General features: G+C 40.9%; 1 protein-coding gene and 1 long non-coding RNA gene across 12 annotated transcripts in view; one reads left to right on the top strand and one right to left on the bottom strand.

Moving 5' to 3' along the window:
* MYZAP (myocardial zonula adherens protein) overlaps positions 1–13,542 on the bottom strand; it is a 136,286-nt gene that overhangs the window by 3,031 nt on the left and 119,713 nt on the right. The gene's annotated exons all lie outside the window — the stretch shown is intronic.
* Positions 1–13,542, top strand: part of LOC132521289 (uncharacterized) — a 74,254-nt gene that overhangs the window by 25,689 nt on the left and 35,023 nt on the right. For 6 of the 7 annotated variants that reach the window (XR_009540804.1, XR_009540799.1, XR_009540802.1 and 3 more), the window contains exon 2: positions 4,050–4,121. This is a non-coding gene — a long non-coding RNA (uncharacterized LOC132521289). Of the gene's footprint in view, positions 1–4,049; positions 4,126–13,542 lie in introns of all 7 variants that reach the window. The other variant, XR_009540800.1, reaches the window with a different exon arrangement.

The following is a 13,542-nucleotide window of genomic DNA, read 5'->3' as shown; positions in this document are numbered from 1 at the left end:
ATTTTGTGGGTTGTCTTTTCGTTTAATTTATGGTTTCCTTTGCTGTGCAGAAGCTTTTAAGTTTAATTCGGTCTCATTTGTTTATTTTTGTTTTTATTTTTTAATTTTATTTTTTTATTTAAGTGTAGTTGATTTACAATATGATGCCAATCTCTGCTGTTCAGCAAAAGTGACTCAGTTGTACACATACAGGCATTCTTTTTTTATATTCTTTTCCATTATGGTTTATAATAGGAGATTGGATATACTTCCCTGTGTTATATACATTAGGACCTTGTTTATCCATCCTATCTATAATAGTTTACATCTGTTAATCCCAAACTCCCAGTCCTTCCCTCCCCCAATGCCCTCCCCCTTGGCAACCACAAGTCTGTTCTCTGTGTCTGCGAGCCTGTTTCTGTTTTGTAGATAGGTTCATTTGTGCCATATTTTAGATTCCACATATCAGTGATATTATATGGTATTTGTCTTTCCCTTTCTGACTTACTTAGTATGATAATCTCTAGTTGCATCCAAGTTGATGCAAATGGCATTATTTCGTTCTTTTTTATGGCTGAGTAGTACTCCATTGTATATATGTACCACATCTTCTTTATCCATTCATCTGTTGGTGGACATTAGGTTGTTTCCATGTTTTAGCTATTGTCAACAGTGCTGCTGTGAACATAGGGGCGCATGTATCTTTCTGAATTATAGTTTTGTTTGGGTACATTCCCAGGAGTGGGACTGCTAGATGACAAGGTAATTCTATTTTTAGTTTTCTGAGGAATCTCCATACTGTTTTCCATAGTGGCTGTACCAACTTACATTCCCACCAGCAGTGTAGGAGGGTTCCCTTTTGTCTACATCCTCTCCAGCATTTATTTGTAGACTTTTTAATGACTGCCATTCTGACTGGTGTGAGTTGGTACCTCATTGTAGTTTTGAATTGCATTTCTCTAATAATTAGTGATGTTGAGCATCTTTTCATGTGTCTACTGGCCATCCATACGTCTTCTTTGGAGAAATGTCTATTAAGGTCTTTGGCCCATTTTTCGATTGGGTTGTTTGTGTTTTTGTTGTTGAGTTGTAGAAGCAGTTTGTATATTTTGGAGACTAAGCCCTTGTCTATTGCATCATTTGTAAATATTTTCTCCCATTCTGTAGGTTGTCTTTTCATTTTTATATGGGTTCCTTTGCTGTGCAAAAGCTTGTAAGTTTGATATGGTCCCGTTTGTTTATTTTTATTTCTGTTGCCTTGGGAGACTGACCTAGGAAAACATTGGTATGATTTATGTCAGAGAATAAATTCTAGAAGTTTTAGAAGTGTTATGGTGTCAAGTTCTAGAAGTTTTATGGTGTCATGTTTTATGTTTAAGTCTTTAAGCCATTTTGAGTTTATTTTTTGCGTGGTGTGAGGGTGTGTTCTAACTTCACGGACTTACATGCAGCTGTCCAACTTTCCCAGCACCACATGTTAAAGAGACTTATTACTATTTTATATTCTTGTCTCCTTTGTTGAAGATTAATTGCCTGTAGGTGTCTAGGTTTATTTCTGGGCTCTCTATTCTGGTCCATTGATCCATATGTCTGTTTTTGTACCAATACCACATTGTTTTGATTACTGTGGCTCTGTAGTATTGTTTGAACTCTGGGAGAGGTATGCCTCCTTTTGTTTTTTCCCTCAGGATTGCTTTGGCAATTCTGGGTCTTCTATGGTTCCATATAAAGTTTTGATTGTTCTAGTTCTGTGAAAAATGTCATGGGTATTTTGATAGGGATCGCATTAAATCTGTAGATCGCTTTGGGTAGTATTGCCATTTTAACAATATTAATTCTTCCAATCCAAGAGTATGGGGTATCTTTCCATTTCTTTGGATCCTTTTTAATTCATTAATGTTTTGTAGTTGATAGCGTGTAAGTCTTTCACCTCCTTGGTCAGGTTTACTCTGAAGTATTTTTTTTGGTGGTATTTTAAAAGGTATTTTTTTTTACATTCCCTTTCTGATATTTCATTGTTAGTGTAAAGAAATGCAACTGATTTTTGGATGTTAATCTTGTATTTTGCTACTTTGCTTAATTCATTTATTTGATCTAGTGATTTTTGTGTGGAGTCCTTAGGGTTTTATATATATAGTATCATGTCATCTGCAAACAGTGACAATTTCACCTCTTCCAATTTGGATACCTTTTTTTTTCCTTGTCTGATTGCTGTGGCTAGGACTTCCAATACTATGTTGAATAGAAGTGGTGAGAGTGGGCATCCTTTTCTTGTTCCTGAATTTAGTAGGAAGGCTTTTTGCTTTTCACTGTTGAGTATTATATTGGCTGTGGGTTTGTCATAAATGGCTTTTATTATGTTGAGATATATGTTCCCTAGGAGGTGGATCCAAAAAGTTATTGCTGCGATTTATGTTCAAAGAGTGTTGCCTATGTTTTCCCCTAAGAGTTTTATAGTGTCCGGCCTTACATTTAAGTCTTTGATCCATTTTGAGTTTATTTTTGTGTATGGTGTTAAAGAATGATCTAATTTCATTCCTTCACATGTAGCTGTCCAGTTCTCCCAGCACCACTTATTGAATCCATTGTATATTCTTGCCTGCTTTGTCATACGTTGACCGTATGTGCGTGGGCTTATTTCTGGGCTTTCTGTCCTGTTCCATTGATCTATATTTCTGCTTTGCACCAGTACCATACTGTTTTGATTACTGTAGCTTTGTAGTATAGTCTGAAGTCAAGGAGCCTGATTCCTCCAGCTCCATTTTTCTTTCTCAGGATTGCTTTGGCTATTTGGAGTCTTTTGTATTTCCATACAAATTTAAAAATATTTTGATCTAACTCTGTGAAAAATGCCATTGGAAATTTGATAGGGATTGCATTGAATCTGTAGGTTGCCTTGGGTAGTATAGTCATTTTGATAATATTGATTCTTCCAATCCAAGAACATGGTATGTCTTTCTATGTGTTTGTGTCATCTTCTATTTCTTTCATCAGCATCTTACAGTTTTAAGAGTACAGGTCTTTGTTCTCCTCAGGCAGGTTTATTTCAGTTTTTTTCTCTTTTTCGATACTATGGTAAATGAGATTGTTTCCTTAACACATTTTTGACTGGAGGCATATTACGGCCACAGGTGTTAGTTTCTACAAAAATCCGGGCTTCCCTGGTGGCGCAGTGGTTGAGAGTCCGCCTGCCGATGCAGGGGACATGGGTTCGTGTCCCAGTCTGGGAAGATCCCACATGCTGCGGAGCGGCTGGGCCCGTGAGCCATGGCCGCTGAGCCTGCGCATCCGGAGCCTGTGCTCTGCAACAGCAGAGGCCACAACAGTGAGAGGCCCACGTACTGCAAAAAAAAAAAAAAAAAAAAAAATCCCCTGGTCAATAATGTGTTAATTTCTCTTTCCGCTCTTTTGTTGTTAGTGTATAGGAATGCAAGAGATTTCTGTGTATTAATTTTGTATCCTGCAACTTTACCAAATTCATTGATGATCTCTAGTAGTTTTCTGGTGGCATCTTTACAATTTTCTATATATAGTATCATGTCATCTGCAGACAATGACAGTTTTACTTCTTTTCCAACTTGGATTCCTTTTCTTTCTTTTTCTTCTTTGACTGCCATGGCTAGGACTTCCAAAACCATACTGAATAAAAGTGGCAAGAGTGGACATCCTTGCTTTGTTCCTGATCTCAGAGGGAACTTTGCACCATTGAGAATGATGTTAGCCCTGGGTTTGTCATATATGGCCTTTACTATGTTGAGGTAGGTTCCCTCTATGCCCAGTTTCTGGAAAGTTTTTATCGTAAATGGGTGTTGAATTTTGTCAAAAGCTTTTTCTGCATCTATTGAAATGATCATATGGTTTTTATTCTTCATTTTGTTAATGTGTATCACACTGATTGATTTGCGGATATTGAGGAATCCTTGCATCACTGGGATAAACCCCACCTGATCATGGTGTATGATCCTTTTAATGTGTTGTTGGGTTCGGCTTACTAGTATTTTTGTTGATTTTTGCATTTATGTTCATCAGTGATAATTGCCCTATAATTTTCTTTTTTTGTCTGGTTTCAGGGTGATGGTGGCCTCATAGAATGAACTTGGCAGTGTTCCTTCCTCTACAGTTTTTTGGAAGAGTTTCAGAAGGTAGGTGTTAGCTCTTCTCTAAATATTTGATGGAATTCACCTGTGAAGCCATAATTTCAGTACTTGTGACTGGTCTGTATTTTCTGTTTCTTCTTGGTTCAGTTTTGGAACGTTGTATGTTTCTAAGAACTTGTCCATTTTTTCTAGGGTGTCCATTTTATTGACGTATAGCTGTTTGTAGTAGTCTCTTATGATCCTCTGTATGTCTCTTATGATCTCTTTGTATCCTTTCCATGGTGTCTTCTTTTTCATTTCTAATTTTATTGATTTGAGCCCTCTCCCTTTTTTACTTGATGACTCTGGCTAAAGGTTTATCAATTTTGTTTATCTTTTCAAAGAACCAGCTTTTAGTTTCATTGATCTTTTCTATTGTTTTCTTCATCTCTATTTATTTCTGCTCTGATCTTTATGATTTCTTTCCTTCTACTAACTTTGGGTTTTCTTCTTTCTGTAGTTGCTTTAGGTGTAAGGTTAGGTTGTTTGAGAATTTTCTTATTTCCTAAGTTAAGAAGATTGTGTTGCTATAAACTTCCCTCTTAGAACTCCTTTTGCTGCATCCCATAGGTTTTGGATAGTCGTGTTTTCATTGTAATTTGTCTGTAGGTATTTTTTATTTCTTCAGTGATCCATTGGTTGTTTAGTAACATATTGTTTAGCCTTCATGTGTTTGTGTTTTTACCTTTTTTTCCCTGTAATTCATTTCTAATCTCATAGTGTTGTGGTCAGAAAAGATGCTTGATATGATTTCAATTTTCTTAAATTTACTGAGGCTCGCTTTGTGGCCCAGCATGTGATCAGTCCCAGAGAATGTTCCATGTGCACTTAAGAAAGTATATTCTGCTGCTTTTGGATGGATGTCCTATAAATATCAATTAAGTCTATCTAGTCTGTTGTGGCATTTAAAGCTTGTGTTTCCTTATTGATTTTCTGTCTGGATGATCTGTCCACTGATGAAAGTTGGGTGTTAAAGTCCCCTACTATTAGTGTGGTACTGTCGATTTCTCCTTTTATGGCTGTATTTCCCTTCTATATTGAGATTCTTGCCTTATATATTGAGGTGCTCCTGTGTTGGGTGCATATATATTTACAATTACGTCTTCCTCTTGGATTGGTCCCTTGATCATTATGGCCTGCCCCTGGAGCTCCTATAGGTAGTGTCCTGTTGCCTGGGAGTGCTGACAGGGAAAGAAGCTCTTGTGGTGGTCCCACCCTCTCCCTATGTGTCCCCCAATAATGGCACTTTGCCTCTGGCAGGCCCAGGCTTCTTCCGAATACACCCTCAGTTGCCACAGTCCAGCCTCTTCAGGCTGTTTCTACACAGCCAACCCTGGTCCTCTCCCTGGGTCTGACCTCCAGAGCCTGAGCTATAGCACCCAGCCCCTGCCCACACTGACCGACAAGTGTCTCAGGCTGGGGAGCACAGGGTGGCAGTGCCAACCTTCTGTGCAGGTTACTCTCTCTTTTGCCTCCCACAAACTTGTTACTGTGCTCTCCTCCTAGGCTCTGAAGCTCCCCCCGCCCATCCAGGCTGGTCCCCCTGCTGTGAGGAACAGGTGTGGGAACCTTTCCTTCTTCACAGCTGCCTTCCTGGACGCAGGCCCCATCCCAGTGCTTTCTTTTCCTTTTTCCTTTTGTCCTACCTGGTTATGTGGAGGTTTTCTAGCCCTTTCAGAAGTCTGAGGTCTTCTTTCATTATTTAGTAGATGTTTGTGACTCGTTCCACTTGTAGATGTATTTATAGTGTTTTTGTGGGAGAAGGTGAGTTTCCTCCACCATATTGATCCCCCTACCTGGAGCCAGCCATTATTTTTAGCAACTTTTAAAGGTTATACTAGGTATCCATGATTCAGAAAAATTAAAAAAAAATGCATTCAAGGAACTCACAATTAGGCAGGAAAGATATGTATTTAAATAGTTGCAATGTGTTAGGTAATACATAAAGACATAAAAAGCTATACTGGATACTCTGCATTTGCCTGTTCAGATCCATCCCCCTTTCTCCACCCCACCCTGTGCCCTGGGAAGCTTACCTGAAGGTCAGCATCAGTGGGCTCCCTCAGCCTTTACCTTCCGGTTGGTTTGGACCAATTGGGAGATCAAGGGATGAGAGAATGGAGGACAGGGAGGCCAGGACATCTGTTCCCTCTCATCAGTCTGCAGCTTGGTAGTTGGCTACATTCCTTTAGCAAAGGCCATGCTCCAGCTCACCCCTTCATCTCTCCTACCAGCTTTCTCTCCCCACCTCTTCAGGCCCAGGCTGGAAATAGCTCCAGAGCAAGCCAGTGTCCATTTTTTATTTCCCTAAAAGCAGCCCTCAAATTTTTACAGTCCCTTCATTTAAAGTCTCTTCTGTTTCCCTTTCTGCCAGGACCCTGAGCAATACAAGAGCGAACATATGGGCAAAGTGATAGCAGAACAAGTTAGCTTCACTGGGAGGAAATTGGCCCAGGGAAGGTGACTCCTGAAGGATGCCTAGGCATTCCTCAGGTGGGTGAGGAGGAGATGGGAATTCCAGGCAGATGGACAGTACGGGCAAAGGCAAAGAAGGGTGAACACAGAGGCCATGGTGTGGAAAGGAGACACGCTTGGCAGGACTGAAGCAAAGAGTTCATGATGAAGTGGCAGAAGATGAGGTTGGGGTGGGGAAGCAGGGCCCTGTGTGCCCTGCTAAGGGGTTCAGAAGGGGACAACGAGCCACTAAAGGTTTTTAAGGAGGGGCAGGATATGTTCCTGTTTTTATTCTAGCAAGATCCCTTGGCACCGCTGAGGGTTGGTTGATTGCAGAGGCGTTAGTCTGGAGGCAGGAGGTGAATTAGGAGAGTTTTGCTATTTAGGAGGTGAGAGAGACCATGAGAACTCAAACTCTGAAAGTAGCACTGTAGATGAAGAAGCACGGAAAGGTTGAGATGATATTTGGGAGGCAGAATTAATGGGATTTGGTGACTAAGATGGAGAAAATATCCCATTTCTTTTTCTGCCTAGACACATAACTACCTTTCCTAGCCTCCCTTACAGTTTGGTAGGCCACTTGACTATAATGGGCAGAAATGATTTACATTACTTGCAGGTTTAGCCCATATCCATTTTGCAGTCACAGATGTTTTCCTAAAAGGACAATCGGAGCATATTACTGTTCTCTTTTCTTTTAACAAATTTATTATTTTTGGCTGCGTTGGTCTTCGTTGCTACACGCAGGCCTTCTCTAGCTGTGGTGAGCGGGGGCTACTCTTCGTTGCGGTGCGTGGGCTTCTCATTGCGGTGGCTTCTCTTGTGGAGCATGGGCTCTAGGCACGTGGGCTTCAGTAGTTGTGGCTCATGGGCTCTAGAGCACAGGCGCAGTAGTTGTGGCGCACAGGTTTAGCTGCTCCATGGCATGTGGGATCTTCCCGGACCAGGGCTCGAACCCGTGTCTCCTGCATTGGCAGGCAGATTCTTAACCACTGTGCCACCAGGGAAGTCCATATTACTGTTCTTAAAACTTTCCAAAGTCTCCCCCTTGCTTCCTGGATGGAGTCTAAACTCCTCTGCAGGGTGTAAAGGCCTCCACCTTCTACTGTTATATCTCCTGCCTGGCCTTGCTAAGAAACACAGCTCTCATTTACACACTGCTTCTCAGCTCTGCCATCCTCACCTGTCCCCTCTGCCTTGAATGCTTCCCTCATCAAGTTGATCTGATGAATTCCTGCCTATATTCCAAGATTCAAACCAAACATCACCTCCTCTGTGACAGTCTCCCCAATTCCCTGCAGCAGTGATAGAAACTATCAATCATTCCTTTCTGTGTGCTCTGTTTCCTTGAGCAGCACTTCTCAATTTTCTGCTTACACAAGGTTCACTTTTGCTAAACTTTCCCATCAGTAATACCTCCCATTACCCTGAAGTGATTTTCAACTATGGTTGGGAGACAACTTCTTAATAGGGTGTATTAGAAGCTTGGGGGGAATGTTAAACTTCACATGTCTCTCCCCAAGAGATTCAATATTTCTTCCATGCTTTCCTCCCCTTGAAAATGACTGTCACAGAGGCTTGTGACACACTACTGGAAGCATCTCATTGCACCCACTGGTCTATATACATTCTCTGCTAGTTATAATTTCATGAAGTGTGAAAACCATATCTTGCTTATCGTCATGACCTCAGCAGCTCACTCAGGCCAGGCACAGAACTATCAATCACTACACAGATGGATGACACAGGGAACCAGAGGACGACAGATTTCAAGGAGTCAGTGTCACCTTCACCTGGCACAGAGGAATCCGCAAGATTTGTCAATTCAGGGCTCTTCAGGGGCCTGACCAGTTAATTTAGTGGAGTGCCAGGGGCAGGAGCCAGATGGCAATCTGTGCCAACTCCTGTGCAGATGCCACAGAACAGAAACAGTCTCTGGTGACACTATCCTGAAAGCCCATAAAATTCAGAAATATTGATAAAGATGAACCCTCTGGTTTCAAAAACAGGCTCTCATATCCTCCCTTTCAAAAAGAAGTGAGGTATTTTATTTAGTTGAGCACTAGGAAACAATGGGTTTTTAAGAACACAAATAATTTCAACCCCAGAATGAAAATTCAGCCATTTCCTAGCCACATTAAGGCTATTGTTAACCTTTTATTAATCCATAAAGGGGCAGTTCCCTTGGGGGAAACAATAGCAGAGGCAGCAAATAAAGCTTTGACAGAAAGCTACTTTGTGTTTTGGGTTTTACAACAGAAATATGAAAACGTAGGCATTTTAAAGCCCTTACTATGCACTGGGCACTTAAGACAACAAGGAATATTTTTCATTAAATTGTACCTATTAAGACATAATTTATGAGTTCGCTGGAAACTGAGTTTCACTAAGGGGCGAGAGAAAGAAATCTTTTTTTTTTTTGGTGTTCAATATTTTGTTTTCCACTTTTCTCTTTAAATGAAGGCTAGCTGACCTAAAATTGCTCTCAATGGCTTTGATTAATATATATTGAACTTTCCAAATCAAACTCGAGTTTCTCTTTTAAATAGGTGTTTCAAAGCCCCTGAAATCATGGTTGAGTGCCTTCGCACCTCTTCCCTCTCTCCTTGCTTTCCAGAAATCTATGCAACACAAAGATGAGATGAAGGAGGGGGAGAATTTGAGAAGAAACTGGAGGCAGGGATGGGACTGAGTAGCTTAGAACACTGGTCTCCAGGAGGCTGGTGCAGTGGGAGTGGAGAGGTGTGAAGCAAGTCACGAAGGGAAAAGCCAGCCCCGTACGAGTGAGTGATTCCAGGACAAAGCAACTCATGGCTCAAAGGTGACTGCAGAATACTGAGCTTAGGCAACAGGAGCAGTGGTGGCGGCATCAACAGAAATATGCAAACGTGGTCACTACACTGGGCAATTTATGCCTGTATCTTAATCATCTCAGCAAGTTTAAGGAGGAATTACTGTCAAAATCTATCTTCCCATTCTTGGTAAGGAAATAGATTCAAAGGGGTTAGAGATTTGTCCAAAGCTATAGATATAGCAAGAGGCAGATCCAGGACCCAGGCCCAGGTCTAATTTCCAAGCCACCGCTCTTAACCACAACTAGAGGATCTGACTTCGATGGGAAAAAACGATGTATTCAGCTATGGATAGGGTGGGTATGAAGATCAAGTGGGCCCAGCAGGCGTCCAGGAATGAGGACTTGTATGCAAGAGAGAGGTCTGAACTACCTGACAGCGCAGCCACAGGGAAGAAAGAGGTAACTCCATGAGACTGGATGCCATCTTTGCAGGAACGAGTGTAGCCAAGATAGAACCCTTAGGAGCACCCATGGTGGGGATCTGGGAGCAGAAAGAGGAGCCATCCAAGATGATGGAGGACAGACCAGGGAAGTAGGGAAGGAACCAGGAGAGGAGAGTCCCACAGGAAGCAGATATTCTTCTACTTAGGAAGAAACATCAAATGCTACAGAGAGATGGCTCCATTCAACAAATATTGATTGAGGGCCTGCCTGGTGTGAGGCCCTGCTCTTAAGTCAGTCCCAGGAAGACTGCAGTTAGTGACATAGATGTAAATCCCTGCCCTCATGGAGCTTACCTTCTAGTGAGGAGAGAGAGAATAAACAAGAAGCAAAACGTAAGCAAGAATTGCCTCTTTAAAGTCCTTTCTCACTTGGTGTGGACCTGTCATTCATTCTGCCAGTGAATGTTTATTGAGCATCAGGAAAATGCTAGAGTAGGGGATGGGAGCCTAGGGTTCTTGTCCACAGGAGTGCACAGTGCTGGCAGGGACAGGGAAAGTGGTTAGGGAAGGGGACAGGGTAATACAAGGGGCTTAATGGCTCTATAAGAAAAGGCTGATTTCAAATTTTTTCAGGAGCACATAAAAATAGAGCAGCTCTAATTGTAAGTCAAATGCTATTAGCAGTAGCATAGCATGTAAGACTTGCAGGTATATGGAGAAATGGGTCGTAGGTGCCATACTGCTTTACAGCAGTACTGGGCTTTGTGCCCAGTGCCTGGAACACACTGGGATGCCTCTGATGTCACAGCTGACAGAGACCTCATCAATCACTGGGGCTTCCAGAGTGTCCAGAGGGTTCCAGACCACTAATAGTTTAACTGAAGAGCTCGATACATACTGAAGCACTATCCACTTGATTAAGCTATCAATCCATTTAATGAAATCACTTAACAGCCACCAAAATAAATAAGTTAATGTCATAGCACACTCAAATTTACTTATATTTGATACAGTGTCTGGAACAGGATAGAAAGCCTAGAAATAAACCCACACACCTATGGTCAACTAACCTATGAAAAGGAAGCAAGAATGTATAGTGGAGAAAAAGACACTCTCTTCAGTAAGTGGTGCTGGGAAAACTGGGCAGCTACATGTAAAAGAATGAAATTAGCACATTCTCTAACACCATACACAAAAATAAACCCAAAATGGATCAAAGACCTAAATGTAAGGCTGGACACTATAAAACTCTTAGAGGAAAACACAGGCAGAACACTCTCTGACATAAATCATAAATCACAGCAATATCTTTTTGGATCTACCTCCTAGAGTGATGAAAATTTAAAAAAATAAACAAATGAGACCAACTTAAACTTAAAAGCTTCTGCACAGCAAAGGAAACCATGAACAAAATGAAAAGACAACCCACAGAATGGGAGAAAATATTTGCAAACAAAGCAACCGACAAGGGATTAATCTCCAAAATATACAAACGGCTCATGCAACTCTATGTCAAAAAAAACAAGCCAATCAAAAAACGAGAAGACCTAAATAGACATTTCTCCAAAGAAGACATACAGATGGCCAAAAAGCACATGAAAAGATCACTCATGTGATCACTAATTGTCAGAGAAATGCAAATCAAAACTACAGTGACATTTCACACCAGTCAGAATGGCCATCATCAAAGTGTACAAACAATAAATGCTGAAGAGAGTGTGGAGGAAAGGAAATCCTCCTACACTGTGTTGGTGGGAATGTAAATTGGTACAACCACTATAGAAAACAGTATGGACATTCCTTACAAAACTAAAAATAGGACTACCATATGACCCAGCAATCCCACTCCTGGGCATATATCTGGAGAAAACTATAATTCAAAAAGATACGTGCACCCCAGTGTTCATTGCAGCACTATTTACAACAGCCAAGACATGGAAGCAACGTAAATGTTCATCAACAGAGGAATGGATAAAGAAGGTGTGGTACATATATACAATGGAATATTACTCAGCCATAAAAAGAATGAACCTATGCCATTTGCAGCAACATGGATGGACCTAGAGATTTTCATACTAAGTGAAGTCAGAGTCAGAGAAGGACAAATATATGATATCACTCATGTGGAATCTAATTTTTAAAAATGATACAGATGAACTTATTTACAAAACAGAAACAGACTTACAGATATTGAAAACTTACGGTTACCAAAAGGGGCAGAAGGGATAAATCAGGATCTTGGGATGAACATACACACACTACTATATGTAAGACAGATAACCAACAAGGACCTACTATATAGCACAGGGTACTCTACTCAATATTATGTGATAACCTGTATGAGAAGAGAATCTGAAAAAGAATGAATATATGTATATATAACTGAATCACCTTGCTGTACACCTGAAATTAACACAACATTGTAAATCAACTATACTCCAATAAAATTTTTAAAAAATACTTGATCCAGTGTCTTACATGTAAAATCAGAGTTTTGATTTGGATAATAGGGATACTAGCTATTATTTATTAAGTTCCTAACTTTGGTCCAGTTACCATGCTAAATGCTTTATATATGTGTTTTCATTTAATCCTCTTCACAACCCTATAAGATTTGATATTGTCATCTTCATTCCCATTTTAAGGATGAAATCACAGAGGTTTAAGAGAGACTGAGTAACTTGCCCAGCAGCTGACTGGGCAGGGAACCCACAGCCTTCCCAACTGGACTGCACTGCCAAGTTCTCTGCAGGAGAACAGGGGAGTAAGAACAAAACTCATCTGCATAACTGAGGCTTAATTCATTACTTTTCTGGAGCCTGTTTTTAAAATATTCTGGAAAACACCATGGAATCTTCTTATTAGTTAGATGCAAGTCTGAAGTCCAGGTGAGGACCAGGAATTGTATTAGAACAGACGTGACACAATTTAGCAGCTCTCTATTGAGTATTTTAAAACTACAGATGTACCATACCAGGACTCCAAAGGTATGGTTCAAATCCTGGCTGTGTGGCTTCTAGTGAATCCCTTTCTCTCTCTGGGCCTCAATTTTGGTGTCTATAAAACAGGGAGATTAAACTAGGTCAGGGGGTTCTAATTTGATTTTGACCACAGAGCTCTTTTATTCAAGCAAAATCTTACTTGGAATCTAACATATAAAACACACTAAAAGCTGAGTTTGTCAGGTTTTTTTTTTTGAGGGGGAAAGGTCCCCACAGGCCAGGTCCTTGCTCACCTCCTCAGCCCTGGAGGCCCCTCCCGGAGCCCTAGCACAGAGCACGCAGTTCCAAAAAGCACAGGTGGAAAACCACTGCCCTGAATCACCTCTCAAGATGCTGTGCTCCTCGCCACCCAGAGGTGCACAGCGTCTGTCACATAGTAGGCACTTCATAAATATTTGTGAGGAAACGAATGAAATATTACTTTGCCTTTTCGGAAATGTGGATACGTAGTTTTTCATTTCCTCTGCTGATTGACCCAGGTAGTTAAAGTGCTAAGATGGATCCTGGGGGAAACCAAATGTTACATTTATGGAAAAGCTGCTTTTAGATACTAAAGTGGCTTCCAAGTTCAGCGTGGCCATAAGTTAAGGGTCTGTCAGCACTTCCATTATGAAAACCACTTTGTGGTTTCATAACTTAGCCGTAAAAGTTTGCTTCAGGCTATCCCTCGGCATACAAATTGAAAACCTTGCTTTAAGCCAAAATGTGGGAATTAGAATACAACAATTTATTGG

The sequence above is a fragment of the Lagenorhynchus albirostris genome, chromosome 1 (assembly GCF_949774975.1).
Source record: "Lagenorhynchus albirostris chromosome 1, mLagAlb1.1, whole genome shotgun sequence".
NCBI classification, from domain to species: domain Eukaryota; kingdom Metazoa; phylum Chordata; class Mammalia; order Artiodactyla; family Delphinidae; genus Lagenorhynchus; species Lagenorhynchus albirostris.
Note: the sequence above shows the minus strand (reverse complement) of the source record. Positions and strands in the feature narration are given on the sequence as shown.